This window comes from Pinus tabuliformis, chromosome 1_2 (assembly GCF_031772625.1).
Source record: "Pinus tabuliformis cultivar Carrire ecotype Pingquan chromosome 1_2, CPIR1, whole genome shotgun sequence".
In the NCBI taxonomy this organism is placed as follows: Eukaryota; Viridiplantae; Streptophyta; class Pinopsida; order Pinales; family Pinaceae; genus Pinus; species Pinus tabuliformis.
In genome coordinates, this window is record NC_142298.1 from 1,194,987,695 (window position 1) to 1,195,004,161 (window position 16,467).

Here is a 16,467-nt window from a genome sequence, read left to right on the forward strand (position 1 = left end):
TACTTTCCTTTATCTTCTGATGTATCAATACCATTTTGTGTCACGATATTGATGTTATGATCCTTTTTGCCCTAACCATTTGTATATTTTTCATAGGTTGTTGCACCCTTTTCTCTTGCATCTTGGCTATCAGCATCATGCAATCTTGTATCGCATGATCAAACTGTCTGCAATACTAACAAGATGGATAGTTTGGGTTCTGGAAGTTGTGCACAAAATGTCCTACTTCACCATAGTTATATCAAATTATTTGTCCATGACCTATGTTATCCCCTCCTCCTCTTCCTCCTCTAGGACCCTGGAATCCTCTACACCCTGATCCTAAGGCAAATTCTCTGCCTAGATTCGATATATAGGGGTCCATCCATCATCAATTTGTAGCTTCAACAGTTTCACTCATCATGCCCCACCAATTTATATAAGGTAGAAAACTACTATTGCGGAGTGTGTAAAAACTTTTTCCAGAGGTGGCAATGATCAGTTGCGTGTTTCCCAACTATATGGAGGATAATGCACCATAAGGGCACTCCTGCGCTTAGTCCCGCGATGTTTGTGATCCAGGTGGATGTTGGTGGCCACCCACCTATCCCATTTGGACCCCCACAACTGTCTCTTTCAGCTTTTTCATTTTCCTAAATTATAGCACAGTTTACTATTTTTAGTAGTTTTTTGGGTCCTGAACTTCCGGATCCGTTTTGAGGCCCTAAACGACGTTTTTTTGGGAAATCTGGGGCAACATGGGTCCATGGACCGATGTTGCCTCCCAAAGTGGTAGTGCTCAGATAGATCTTTCTAACGAGCTATTGTACGTGTCAAACGGAGATCGTATGCCAAAGTTACGACCCCAGGAAGTTGATGTACCAATTTACCCAAACGAGGCCCACAGTTTGGCGTTTCATCTTCTAGGGTTAGGTTTTGGAATGTTAAGAGTTTTCCATCGTTTCTCAACAATAAATAGGCCTTCGCGCCTCATTGTAATAGAGTTGAGAGGCATGTAGCCACCACATCTCTTCTCAGAGATAAGCTACCATCACCCTAGCTGGTTTATTTCCATTACTATTTGTAAGCATATTTCAGTATTTTACATTAATGAAATGAAATATTATTTCCGCTACATATTTGTGTTTATGGTTATCTCTGTAATTTGTTGCATTCTTGTCTAAATCCGGATCAATGGTATAAGAGCGGTCTGCTTTTTCTCTGTTTTTCTTTGCATGTCCCCAACGAGGTCAGGATATAAGGAGTTAGGGCTTGAACTGGTCGAACCTTTACAAGACCAGCCTCGTAAATCCCGATGGCCTCCCATGGCGGATGAGAAGAAAGACGAGGGGGCAGGAGATCCTATCAAAATCTTGCTCGAAGAAGCCCTCGAGCGACAACGGAATGCAATGATGGAAAGCTTTGCGCAGATCCTTCAGCGGCTACCCAGAGGAGACACATTGGCTTCCAACAGCTACACTAGAGATGCCACACCGTTTAAGGTACAAGTTAATTTTGAAATCCCCATATTCGAGGGTCAAATAGATGCTAATGTCATAGACAAATGGTTAAATCTACTAGAGGGTTATTTTTCTGTTCATGAATTTTCGAGTCGAGAAAAGATTGTTTTCGAAGCAGCCCCCCACGTCAAGGACTAGTGGGAAACCTACTGCGAGCAGAAGGATGAAAGCATAGGCTCACTATTTTCAGCCGCACCCACTTGGGATTCATTTCAGGATGCTATCAAGGAGCAGTACTACCCTGTCAAAAGCTACGAGGACAAATACATCAAATGGACCACACTGCGATAGGGACGAGACCAAGATGTGCCAGAGTTCACAAGCATTTTTCATACCCTTCGCACACAGTTGGGTATCAAAGATTCTGAGCTGCATCTAGTACTCAAATACCGCAGCTGCCTACACAGATACATCCAGGAAGAGATGGAGTTATTGAACATCTCCTCACTTGGCACAACATACCGATATGTTGTCAAAATCGAGCAAAAGTTCAAACAGAAGAAGCGAGACTTTGGATCTACAAATCCGAAGCCCAAAGGACAAAGCCAAGGCGGGGTGACCTAAGACAACCCCTCGAAGCTGCAAGAAAAGAACAACACCATGCAGTCGAAGAAGGACACAGGAAAGTGGTGTGAGTTCCACAAGAGTCCCACTCATAACACAAGTGAGTGTCGGACCAAGCAGTCGCTGGTGGCCAAGTTGAAGGCTTCCAAATCAGATGCATGTTCCAACCCTGAGCTAGAACCCGACAAGGGGAATGGCAAAAGGAAGCAGATCATTGATGCGGAGCCCAGTGCCACTGTTGCCACCACTAAGATCTAGAAGAATGAGCCTAAAGACCCAGAGGAGGGGGAGCACGTTTTCCAGTCACAAATGTGGGTGAGGGGTTCACCGCTACAATTCATTATTGACCATGGGAGCCAAAAGAACCTTGTTTCAACAGAGGTTGTGAAGCGGTTGGGCCTACCGACTACACCACACCTGTAGCCATACAATATTGGGTGGCTTCATGAAGGACGAGATCTCAAAGTTCGCCAGCAGTGCCGCCTTCCCTACAGCATCAAGCCCTTCACAGACGAGGTATTGTGTGATGTTACACCTCTGGATGTTTGTGATGTACTATTAGGCCAGCCATACTTGTGGAGGCGACATGTTGTGTATGAGTCAAGGCCTCACGCTGTCATTATTTCTTTGGATAATTCATTATACAGGACACCGGAGGTAGCCCCACCTACCGCCACCTCTTTGATCATTGCCAAGAAAGGCAGCAAGCTCATCTCACAGACTAGGAAATTTATTTTCTGTCTGGTTCGCTCCCAAAGTAAGGGGAAGATCGTTGCTACATCCATGACCCCCACCAAGGGTTCCTCCATGCAGCAGCAGCAACAGAGGGATACAGTCATTACAGAACATAGGAACAACTTCTCCTCACCCATAGGGGTACCACACAAGTTTCAGGTGGGCGACAAAGTTTGGTTACATCTGCAGAGAGAACGCCTTACCAGAACCCATCAGAAACTCAGACCACTCCGACATGGTCCTTACACAAGTACCAAGGCTACGGGCAACAATGCTTTGAAGCCCAACATTCCTCCATTCCTTCGCTTGCATCGAGTGTTCAATATGGACCATCGTCGACCATGCTTCCCACCATTTCTGGTCACATCAGAGATTGCAGAACAGCGCACCAGAGACCCAGCTCAGCAGAAGCTTCCTCATCTTGGGGAGGAACTCAACGCAATGGGGACCATTGCTTCCTAAGGGGGGAGGAATGGTCCAGGTGGATGTTGGTGGCCACCCACCTATCCCATTTGGACCCCCACAACTGTCTCTTTCAGCCTTTTCAGTTTCCTAAATTGTAGCACAGTTTACTATTTTTAGCATTTTTTCGGGTCCTGAACTTCCGGAGCCGTTTTGAGGCCCTAAACGACGTTTTTTGGGAAATCTGGGGCAACATGGATCCATGGACCCATGCTTCCTCCCAAAGTGGTAGTGCTCGGATAGATCTTTCTAACAAGCTATTGTACGCGTCAAATGGAGATCGTATGCCAAAGTTACGACCCCGGGAAGTTGATGTACCAATTTACCCAAACAGGGCCCACAGTTTGGTGTTTCATCTTCTAGGGTTAGGTTTTGGAATGTTAAGAGTTTTCCATTGTTTCTCAACAATAAATAGGCCTTCAAGCCTCATTGTAACAGAGTTCAGAGGCATGTAGCCACCACATCTCTTCTCAGAGATAAGCTACCATCGCCCTAGATAGTTTATTTCCATTACTATTTGTAAGCATATTTCAGTATTTTACATTAATGAAATGAAGTATTATTTCCGCTACATATCTGTGCTTATGGTTATCTCTGTAATTTGTTGCGTTCCTGTCTAAATCTGGATCAGTGTTCAGGTTTCAATGGTACAAGACCTCCTCTAATCAAGTAACTTGGATACATAGGGCAGTGATCCTTATCATGTCCCGTGTCTTTACATTTTATGCACCAAACTTCACCGCGCACCTCAGGTTGAGCTTCCTTTCTCATTTTCAAGCTCTACAACTCCATGTGAAAGCTTGCCAGTTGTGACTATATCTGTTGTACTCCAGCATTTGTATCCTGCAATGGTGAGGTTTCCAAACTCATCGCGATCTCCACAACCTCTACTTGTGTTCCTATCTTCTGTTGTGATAATGGTAATATTAGATGAGGAAGGAGAGCTGCGATATACCAGTCCCTATGTTGATCATCTGTGATCGACATATTCGCTTACCGGATCAGGAATTTTAACCTCTAATTGAAGTCCCATGCGGACTCATTTTCCCTTTTTTCTATTTCCTTAAACTTCGTTACAAACTGTGCCTGAGACTTAGGATTCTTAAACTCGTTGTTCAACGCATGTTGTGTCTCTGCCATCATTACGCCAGGTCTATCTATATAGAACTTGATATACCAAGTCATTGCTCTATCCTTCAGTGTTGTGACCAGTTGTTATTTCTTCATACTATCATCAGTAATCTGCTGCATTGTCTGTACAACATCTGCAACGAACCAGAACTGTTCGGGGTCTTCACTTCCCACCCCTTTGAAGATCAGCATCTTCATCATGTTCGCCATGTTGAATGGCTAATTCGAAGGTGGAGGTGGACGTGAAGGTGTAGGTGTAGGTGTATGCAGTTGAGGTGGAGGTGGAGGTGGAGTGGATGGGTGAGGTATCCTCGAGATACCTTGACTTACTATCTGCAGCGCGCTTTGAAGTGTACTTTTGATAGTCCCTTCATAAACACTAGAGGAAGATCCTAATAGCGGACTGTATTTTGAGATTGATTCTCCATTCCTTCTAAAAGGTTTTTAGCTTTGCATAGTCCCAAACATCAATGTAATGGCATAACCCGTTTCTCACACAATCGCATCTTAATCCAGGTTTTCAGAGAGTTTAAGTACTTACCTCTTGGTCCCTTGAATAACCTACACTCTACTTCACTATATCTGATGGTTGTATCAATCACGAGCTCAGTGATGAATCCTCCTAGAATACTATCTATCCAGTGATCAATAGCTCGCACGATGTTATTTTCTGAAGCTTCCAAGAGCTTCACCAATTCTAGAGTGCACACAATAGGGTTGTCAAGCCTCCACAATGCCTGACTATCCGCTAACCTGAACAGCCACTTGTGCAATTCGTAAGGAAAGAAACAGAAAAAGGCTTTAGTTGAATCTGTGTGCATGTATCTATTTAGCCATTGTTCCTTGGATAATTGTGGGTTTCTATTCTCCTGAGCTACCAAAGTGTGCAACCTTCGATCAATCCAATTCTCGATTTCCTTCTTAGTAGGAAACCACTTATTAGACATCAGACATTCCTCAGATAAATCTCAATCAGGGAAACAGAACCATTTGTTGGCTTGATGGGGCTTGACCCAGGTGTAGCTTTATCTACGCCAACCAACAAAACCCTAATTAATGACCCTTTTGGAAACAACCCGCGGAGCACAGGTTGTAGTCTCACCCCAAGTAGTATTGGGGGATGAAAAAACCAGGTTTTTCGAGAGGCTTGTGTGATGGATCCCTGAAGTTCTTAAGGCTTAGATCTACCTTCTTGCAACTTTAACCCTTCTGAACAGGTAACTACTATAAATCTAACTAAATGAATCCTATATCTTCGCGAAGGTCCTTAACTATCCTTAACATGCATAAAGAGTAAAAATCTACTAGTTTCGCGCAGTAAATAAGCACTAATTCATACAAACCATAACATATAGCGAAGATACATAAACTTTGCAGAAGTAAAAATTATGACACAGATGCATCAAAATTGGCTCAAAATAGTCTTTATTAAGTACAATAGTTTAGATATATACTTCTTTTCCCTGAGCACTCAACTGTAGGGACTCACACACTCAGCCTGCAAACTTACCAAAGTCTCCATGCACTCAGCTGCAGGAGCCTTCCACTTTCCCCTAAGTACAACAAAAAGACCTTTCCTACTATAGCACCTTGCCCTTACAATGATTCTTCACAAAAAACGTTACTTTTTAAGACTCACTATGACTCATCTATATATAGCATTTTCTTTACAATACCATGGTTTGCAAACCATGGGACGGTTTCAAAACCACCCTGTCACTTAGCCACCTAAGGGACTAAATCCCTTTTGACTCCTACTAGCTTCGCACTCTTCTTCCACATTTTCTGGTGACTTTACATTCATTACAAACATATACTACAAAATTGAACCAAAACTTGACTCAACTGACACCAAGGACCCCTTCCGAACACCCAAGTTCAATATATGGGGTACATTATTGATGAGCAGGGTGTGCATGTGGACCCAACCAAGATATAAGTCATTCGAGATTGGTCAGCCCCAACCACTCTTATAGAGATCTGCATCTTTATGGGTCTTGTCAATTTCTACCGTAGGTTCGTGTTGGGGTTCTCTCATATCACTTAGCCTTTAAACCAAGTCACCAAGGGAAGAGTGAAAAAAAATATTTTTTAGTACGAAACCCAACAAAAGGAATTTTTGGAGTTGAAGCATCAACTCTGCTCTGCACCAATTCTGACATTACCATACCTGCAGTAACCATTTGAGTTTGAGACATATGCCTCTGACTATGCTATTGGTGTAGATCTTACTCGGAATGGGGCATCCAGTGGCTTACCACAGTGAGACACTCTCAGACACAGTCTGAAAGTATCCCACTTACGACAAAGAAATGTATTCCATTTTGCAGGTCTGTCATCAATGGAAGCATTACATTTTGGGGAAGAAACTGATCATCCACATAGACCACCAACCTCTGCAGTTCATACAAACACAAGGTAAGTTGAATGATCACCATCAAAAATGGTCCACCTACCTGAAAAAATTCCATTTAAAAATTAAGTACAAGAAGGGTAGCACCAATAATGTTGTAGACTGCCTTAGCCAACCACCAGTCATGGCATTGATCACTGTGCTCGACTCCTGTGGGCACGAGACTTTGGGGTGGCCGCATCTTTACTAGAGCAATCCAGAATTCAATAGCACATACCAAACACTCGTCGAAGGGAAGCAAGTTCCAAATTTTCACCTTCATGATGCACTATTATGCCACCTAGGACACATCTATGTTCCTTCAAGAAATAATGCCAAGATGATTTGGGATGCACACTACAGTCGAGTCACTGGACATTTCAGAGTAGAGAAAATAGTGGTGGTATTGCATAAGTATTTTTATTGGCTGAAACTTCTTCAAGATGTTGGGAAGTACATTAGATCCTACACCGCCTGCGCCATTTCCAAACCAACCATCAAGAATCAAGGCCTATATACTCCTCCACCTACTCCTAGTCGACCTTGGGAATCTGTCTCCATGGATTACATGTCGATCCTTTCTCCTACTAAGCACGGAAATGACTACATTTTCATGGTCGTCAACAGATTCTCTAAGATGGCCATCATGGCAGCCTGCAAGAAGAGTATCACAATAGACTCCACTACTAAGCTCTTATTTTAGTGAGTGTGGGTACACTTTGGGATCCCACAATCCATTGTATCAGATCGAAACAACATATTTCTGAGTGCATTTTGGTCAAGTTTTTGGTCGATGCTAGATACAAAAATTACTAAGTCCACGACTTTCCATCCCCAAACTAATGGCCAAATAGAGGTTTTCAATAGGATGATCGTACACATTCTGTGCATGTACAACTCAGAGCATCGACGCACATCAGATGAAAGTCTCCCCTATGTCCATGAAAACAACAACAAACCTCTCCACAACTCAACGGGCCACAACCCCTTTCAGGTAGGGTTTGGATTTCATCCATTTTGTCCCATTGATGTGTCCATAGCGTTTGTAGCCACTCAAGCGGACTCAACTCACGTCCACTCCAAACCCAACAGGGCTAACAACTTCATTGAGTGCATTCAACACATCCACTAGCAAGTCCATGATATTTTGGACAGAGCCAATGCTAAGTACAAACAGCTCCATTATCAGCATCGAGTGCCACACAAGTTCCAAGTGGGTGACAAAGCTTGGCTACATTTGCAGAAGGATTGCCTCGCTGGACTCCACCGCAAGCTTTTCCCACTTTGATAAGGGACATACACCATCACCAAGGCTTTCAGTGATAATTCCTTTGAGATCAGCATCCCACCATTCCTTGTTCTACACCGAGTGTTCAATGTAGACCGCCTTCGACCATATTGATCCAGGTGGATGTTGGTTTCCACCACCTATCCCATTTGGCCCCCCACGACTATTTCTTTCAGTTTTTCAGTTTTCGTAATTGTAGCACAATGTACTATTTTTAGCAGTTTTTCGGGTCTTGAACTTCTGGAGCCATTTTGAGGCCCTAAACGACATTTTTGGGGAAATCTGGGAGAAGATGGGCCCACGGACCGATGTTGCTCTTCCCAAAGTTGTAGTGCTTGGATAGATCTTTCTAATGAGCTATTGTACGCGTCAAACAGAGATAGGGTGCCAAAGTTACGTCCCCGGGAAATTGATGTACCAATTTACCCAAACGGGGCCCACAGTTTGGCATTTCATCTTCTAGGGTTAGGTTTTGGGATGTTAAGGGTTTTCCATTGTTTATCAACAATAAATAGGCCTTTGAGCTTCATTGTAACACAGTTCATAGGCATGTATCTGCCACATCTCTTCTCAGAGATAAGCTACCATCGCCCTAGCTGGTTTATTTCAATTCCTATTTGTAAGCATATTTCAGTATTTTACATTAATGAAATGAAGTATTATTTCTCTGCATCTCTGTGTTTACGGTTATCTCTGTAATTTTTTACGTTCCTGTTTAAATCCGGATCACATACTTTCCGCCATTGTTGGACACATCCGACATTGCAGAACAACTCACACCAAGAGAGTTCAACCTAGATTGCATGTAACAGGCCACAACTAATGAGCTCATGGACACATAGATAAAGAACACTCATCAATAGAGGATCTAGCTATATCGAGTTATCAAATCAGGCCAACTCCTTCACCAGGGCAAGTGGTTCACCAAAGACCAAGTTCAACAGAAATTTCCTCACCTCATGGAGGCTTTACATGCAATGGGGACCATTGGTTCCTATGGGCGATGGAATCATATAGGCGGATATTGGTGTCCACCCACCTATTCCAGCTAGACCTTTAGTCAGTTTCATATGTTTCATGTTTATTTCATCATTTACTATTTTTAGTAGTTTTACGAGTCCTGAAATTCTGAAGCAGTTTTGACCCCATAAACGGTGTTTTTTTAGGTATCTTGTAGGCCCATTGATGTAGGTAGGGGCTCGCAAAATATATGTTATTAATCAGAGAGATATTTCCAAAAACTTATTGTATGCGCGAAATGGAGATAATATGACCAAGTTACGACACTGGGAAGTTGGTTGTCGAACTAACCCCCAACAGGGCCCAGAAACTCTTGGTGTTACATCTCCAACGGTTATGGTTTTGGTTGTTTAGGGTTTTCTCTTGTTCTTCAATAATAAATAGGCCCTTGAGCCTCATTGTAACACATTTCAAACGTATGTAGCCACCACATCTCTTCTCCGAGATAAGCTACCATTGCCCAAGATAGTTTATTTCATTTATGTTTGTAAGCATATTTCAGTATTATGTTATTAATGAAATGAAGTATTATTTCTTCTGCATCTATGTATTTATGGTTATATCTGTAATTTATTGCGTTACTATTTGGCATGGGTTTTTCAAGTTTTCAGTAGTGGTTTTAGCCTTGCCTTTCCATTTCTAGATAGTCATGGTGTGATGGGATTTATTCTTGGTTGAGCTTTGGATTATCATAAGTTCTTAGATTTGAGTGAGGTGGTCTCAAGAAAATCCCAAGGGTTGGGGGTGGATATGGTTCTCTGTAGGAAACCCTCAATAGGTGGGTGGAGATAGGGAAATTCCTCAAGGGATGGTGAAGGAATTCTGAGGCATCCAAGATCAGTTTGGTTTTACGATCTCGGGACTGGTTTAGGTGAGATCACGGTAGTGTGAGATTGGAGGTGGTTTAACCTATGCATTCCCTTGTTTTTTTATGGATTGGTTTATCCCACAAAATCCAAAATTCATGCTTGGAATATGGCATGGGGGTGATTGGTTGAAAGAAATATTTGATTTAGACAAATCTATGGTCGGGTGGTATGTGGAAGTCCCTGACTTGGTTAGCTTTTCACATGGTTGAAAAGAGCTAATTTCCTCTTGTATTTATGATTGAATGTACTTGTTATTATGTGGATTTAATGGTTGTTCTCTCATTGTTAATTATTTGGTTATATGCTAGATATAAGAATAGTTTTACGATAAATTTAAGTATGGCTCTTATAACCTTTTAATTGATCATGAATGACTGGTTAATGAATTCATGACCTAATTGGTATTATGGTAGCTATTATTAGAAAATATTAGTCCTTCTTGGTAAAACTCAGATAAGTTTTAGATCTCTATGTTCATATATTGTTTCATATCTTATAGGTTGCATGTTCATCATATGTTTGACAAAATGACTGTCATGGTTATATCGGGTTAGGTCAAGTCCTTGAGTATGTTTTCTATTAGAATCTTGTCTCTATGTTATTTATCAATTCTGGAAGTGCCATTAAGTTCTGCGCAGAGGTATGGATCCTGGCCCTAAAAAAGTGGTTTAGATCTCGTAGTCAATGGCACAAAACTCCATGAAAGAGACTGCATTCGTTGAGAAGTTGATCCAGATTTAAACAAGAATGCAACAAATTACAGATAACCATAAACACAGAGATGCAGTGGAAATAATACTTCATTTCATTAATGTAAAATACTGAAATATGCTTACAAACGACAATGGAAATAAACCAGCTAGGGCTATGGTAGCTTATCTCTAAGAAGAGATGTGGTGGCTACATTCCTCTGAACTGTGTTACAATGAGGCTCAAAGGCCTATTTATTGTTGAGAAACAATTGAAAACCCTTCACATCCCAAAACCTAACCCTAGAAGATGAAACGCCAAATTGTGGGCCCTGTTTGGGTAAGTTGGTACATCAACTTCCCGGGGTCGTAACTTTGGCACCCAATCTCCATTTGACGCGTACAATAGCTGGTTAGAAAGATCTATCCGAGCACTAAAACTTTGGGGAGAGAAACATTGGACCATGGACCCATGTTGCTCCCATATTTCCCAAAAAACATTGTTTAGGGCCTCAAAACGGCTCCAGAAGTTCGGGACCCGAAAAACTACTAAAAATAGTAAATTGTGCTACAATCATACAAACTGAAAAACTGAAAGAGATAGTTGTGGGGGTCCAGATGGGACAGATGGGTGGCCACCAACATCCACCTGGATCATTCCCCCCCCCCCCCCCCCCCCGCCCCACTTAGGAAGCAATGGTCCCCATTGCATTGAGTTCCTCCATGAGATGAGGAAACTTCTGCTGAACTTGTTCCCTGGTGAGCCACTTGCCCTAGTGAAGGAGTTGGCCTGCTTTAGCAACTCGATACAGTTGTATATTCTGTTGGTGAGTGTACTTGATATGTGTGTCCATGATTCAATCAGTTTCAACTTGTTACACGCAATTTGGATTTAACTCTGTGGGTGTGAGCTATTCTACAATGTCATATGTGTCTAGTAATGGTGGAAAGAATGGCCGAAGGTGGTCCACATTGAACACTAGGTGCAGGCCAAGGAATGGGGGAATGTTAAGTTCAAATGCATTATCTCCCATAGCCTTGGTAATGGTGTAAGGACAATATTAGAGTGGTCTCAGTTTCCGATAGGCTCCAGTAATGCGTTCCTTTTGCAAATGCAACTAGACTTTGTCACCCACCTGAAACTTGTGTGGCACCCGATGTTGGTCATGCCGTTGCTTGTACTAGGCATTTGATTTCTCTAGAATGTCATGGACCTGCTAGCGAATATGTTGGATGTGCTCAATGAAGTTCGTTGCCTTATATGTTTCAGACTGGACATGAGCCGAATCTGCATGAGTAGCTGCAAATGGCATGGCCACATCAATGGGACATAGTGGCCGGAATCCCAAGTCCACCTGAAAAGTGTTGTGGCCAGTTGAGCTGTGAAGAGCTCAATTGTAGCTATGCTGAACATAGGGGAGGCTCTCGTCCCATGTGCTTGGATGCTTTGAGTTGTACATGCGCAGAATGTGTACAATCATCCTATTGACAACCTCTCTCTAGCCATGAGTTTGAGGATGGAAGGTTGTGGACTTAGTGAGTTTGGTGTCTAGCATCAACCAGTAACTGGACCAAAATGTACTGAGGAACTTGCTGTCTTGGTCTGAGATGATAGACTATGGGATCCCAAAGTGTACCCACACTCGTTCAAAAAAAGAGTTTAGCAATGGCTTCTATTGTGATATTCTTCTTGTAGGCCGCCATAATGGCCATCTTCGAGAACCTGTCGATGACCATAAAAACATAGTCGTTTCCAGGCTTAGTGTAAGGAAGGTCTGACATGTAATCCATAGAGATGGATTCCCAAGGTCGACTAGGGGTAGGCAGTAGGGTATAGAGGCCTTGCTTCTTGATGGTAGGTTTGGCAATGGTGCAGGCAGTGCATGATCTGATGTACTTCTCGACATCCTGTCGAAGATTCGACCAATAGAAATAATTCTATAGTACTGCCACTGTTTTCTCGACCCCAAAATGCCCAGCAACCCGACTATAGTGTGCTTCCCAAATCATCTTGGCACGCTCTCTTGAAGGAACACAAAGGTGACCCAGGTGGCATAACAGGGCATCCTGGAGGTGAAAATCTGCAACATGTTGACCCTCCAAGAGTGTCTGGTATGTGGCCGAATTTTGGATCGCTTTTGTAGAGAAGTGGCCAATCAGAAGTCTCGTGCCCACAAGAGTTGAGCACAGTGGTTAATGCCATGATTGGTGGTCGACTGAGGCAATCTGCAACATTATTGGTGTTGCCCTTCTTATACTTGATATTCAAATGGAACTGTTGCAGGTATGTGGACCACTTTTGATGGCGATCATTCTGCAATTTGCCTTGGGTCTGTATGAACTGCAAGGGTCAATGGTCTGTGTGGATGACCATTTCCTTCCCCAAAATGTAATACTTCCATTGTTGATAGGACTGCACAATGGAATACATCTCTTTGTCATAAGTGGGATACTTCTGGACTATGTTTGAAAGTGTCTCACTATGATATGCCACTGGATCCCCGTGTCGAGTAAGGACTGCCCCAATAGCTTAGTCAGAGGCATCTGTCTTGACTTCAAATGGTTGTTACAAATCTAGTAATGCGAGCACTGGTGTCGTGCATAGGTGATCTTTCAACTTTGTGAATGCCTTCTATTGAGATTCAGACCAAAAGAATTTTTCTTTCGCTCCTCCCTTGGTGACTTGACTCAAGGGCCAAGTGATATGATAAAATCCCAACACGAACCTACAGTAGAAGTTGGCAAGACCTAGAAAGCTGCGAAGCTCTGTCAGAGTGGTTGGAGATGGCCAATCCCGAATGACTTAGATCTTGGATGGATCCACATGCACCCCCTGTTCATCAATAATGTATCCCAGATACTGAACCTGGGTCATGCCAAAAGTGCATTTCTCCAAATTAGCACCTAACTTGTGTTGTCGCAGTGTTTGGAGAACCTATCATATGTGGTGGAGGTGCTCTTCCCAACTCTAGCTAAAGATGAGGATGTCATCCAAGTATACCACTACAAATGAGTTGGTGAATGATCACAAGATGTCATCCATTAGCCTCATGAAAGTTACAGGAGCATTTGTCAATCTGAAAGGCATAACCAACCATTTGAAAAGGCCCTCCTTGGCTTTGAAGGCAATCTTCCACACATCGGAGGGTTCGATTGGTACCTAGTGATATCATGACTTCAAATTGATATTGCTGAAATATTTTTCCCCCTTCAGTTGGTCCAGGAGGTCATCAATCCGTGGGACCAGGTACCTATTATGGACAGTGATCTTGTTCAGCGCCCAATAGTCAAAACAGAGCCTCCAAGTCCCATCCTTCTTCTGTACCAGCACGATCAGGCTCCCACAGGGCGATGAACTCGGATGGATGTGACCTTTCTGTAGCAGCTTCTGAATCTACCTCTTGATTTCATCATTCTCCAAGACAAAGCGCCGATAGATTGGTCCATTAGATAGCGCCACACCTGGGGTCAGATCGATGGAGTGCTTGACTTGACAGTGCAGAGGAACCCCTATGGGAGAGGTGAATATTTCCTCGTACTCCTGCAAGACCTTGTCCATCTATAATTTTCATGCGGAGGGGCCCTATCTAGAGGTCGTGGCCATCCTCTTCTTCTTTCCTTGAGGGCGTATCATCAGGAAAAAAAATTTCCCGGTTTTGGAAATGAGCTTACTGCATTGTTTTGTAGTAACCAAAGAGATGGAAGTAGGCGGTGCTACCTCCGGTATCCTGTACAACTTATTTCCCAATGTAACAATAACAGCACGAGGCCTTGATTCATACACAACATGTCGCTTCCATAAGTATGGTTGTCCTAATAATACATCACAAACTTCAAGGGGAGCAATGTCACACAGTACCTCATCCATGAAGGGCTTGATGTTCTATGGAAGGCAACATTGTTGGCTCACGCGAAGATCCTGTCCTTGGTGAAGCCACCCCATGGTGTACGGTTGTGCATGTGTTGTGGTTGGTAAGGCCAACCTCTTCACGACCTCTACCAAAATGAGGTTCTTTTGGCTCCCGCTGTCAACAATGAACTGTAGCAGGCAGCCCTTTACCCACATCTGGGAGTGGAAGAGATGCTCCTCCTCCTCTGGATCTTCGACTTCCTCCTTCTGTACCTTCATGGTGGAAACGGTGGCGTTGGGCTCCACATCGACAATCTGCTTCCCTTTGTCATTCCCCTTGTCGGGTTCTGACTCAGAGTCGGAACATGCATCTAATTCTGAAACCTTTAGCTCGGCCACCAATGACTGCTTGGCCCAACACTCAATTGTGTTGTGAGTGGAGCTCTTATGGAACTCACACCACTTTCCTGTGTCCTTTTTTGGCTTCACGTCACTATTCTTTGCTTGCAGCTTTGGCGGGTTGTCTTAGGCCATCCCGCCTTGGCTTTTTCCTTTGTTCTGTGGTTTGGGGGCACCTTTCCCTTGCTTTAGATTCGCATATCCAAAGTCTCACTTCTTCTGTTTAAACTATTTCTCGACCCTGACGGCATATCGGTATCGTGCCGAGTGAGGGGATGTTCAGGAATTCTATTTCTTCCTGGATGTACTTGTGCAAGAAGCCACGGTATTTGAGTACCAAATGCTGCTCCGAATCCTTGATACCCAACTTTGTGCGAAGGGTATGAAAAATATTGGTAAACTTTGGCACGTCTTGGTCCCTTCGCTGCCACAGCGTGGTCCACTTTTATGTATTGATCCTCATAGCTTCTGACAGGGTAGTACTACTCCTTGATGGCATCCGGGAATGAATCCCAAGTGGGTGCGGCTGAAAATAGTGAGCTTGTACTTTCATCCTTCAGCTCGCAGTAGGTTTCCCACCAGTCCTTGACATAGGGGGCTGCTTTGAGAAGAGCAAAAGTAATCTTTTCCCGACTGGAAAAATCATGAACAAAAAAATAACCCTCCAGTAGATTTAGCCATTTATCAATGGTATATGCGTCTATCTGACCCTCAAATATGGGGATTTCAAAATTAACTTGTACCTTAAATAGTGTGGCATTTCCAGAGTAGCCACTGGAAGCCGATGCATCGCCCTTGGGTAGCCGCTGAAGGATCTAGGCAAAGTTGTCCATCATTGCGTTCGTTTGTCGCTCGAGGGCTTCTTCGAGCAAGATTTTGATAGGATCTCCTGCCCCCTCGTCTTTCTTTTCATTCACCATGGGAGGCCATCGGGATTTGCGAGGCTGGTCTTGCAAAGGTTCGACCAGTTCAAGCCCTAACTCCTTATATCCTGACCTCGTTGGGGACATGCAAAGAAAAACAGAGAAAAAGCAAACCGCTCTGATACCACTGATCCAGATTTAAACAAGAATGCAACAAATTACAGAGATAGCCATAAACACAGAGATGCAGTGGAAATAATACTTCATTTCATTAATGTAAAATACTGAAATATGCTTACAAAAAACAATGGAAATAAACCAGCTAGGGCTATGGTAGCTTATCTCTGAGAAGAGATGTGGTGGCTACATGCCTCTGAACTATGTTACAATGAGGGTCGAAGGCCTATTTATTCTTGAGAAACAATGGAAAACCCTTCACATCCCAAAACCTAACCGTAGAAGATGAAATGCCAAATTGTGGGCCCCGTTTTGGGTAAGTTGGTACATCAACTTCCTGGGGTCATAACTTTGGCACCCGATCTTCGTTTGACGCATACAGTAGCTCCTTAGAAATATCTATCCGAGCACTAAAACTTTAGGAAGAGCAACATCGATCCATGGAACCATTTTTCTCCCAAATTTCCCAAAAAATGTTGTTTAGGGCCTCAAAACGGCTCCAAAAGTTCAGGACCCGCAAAACTGCTAA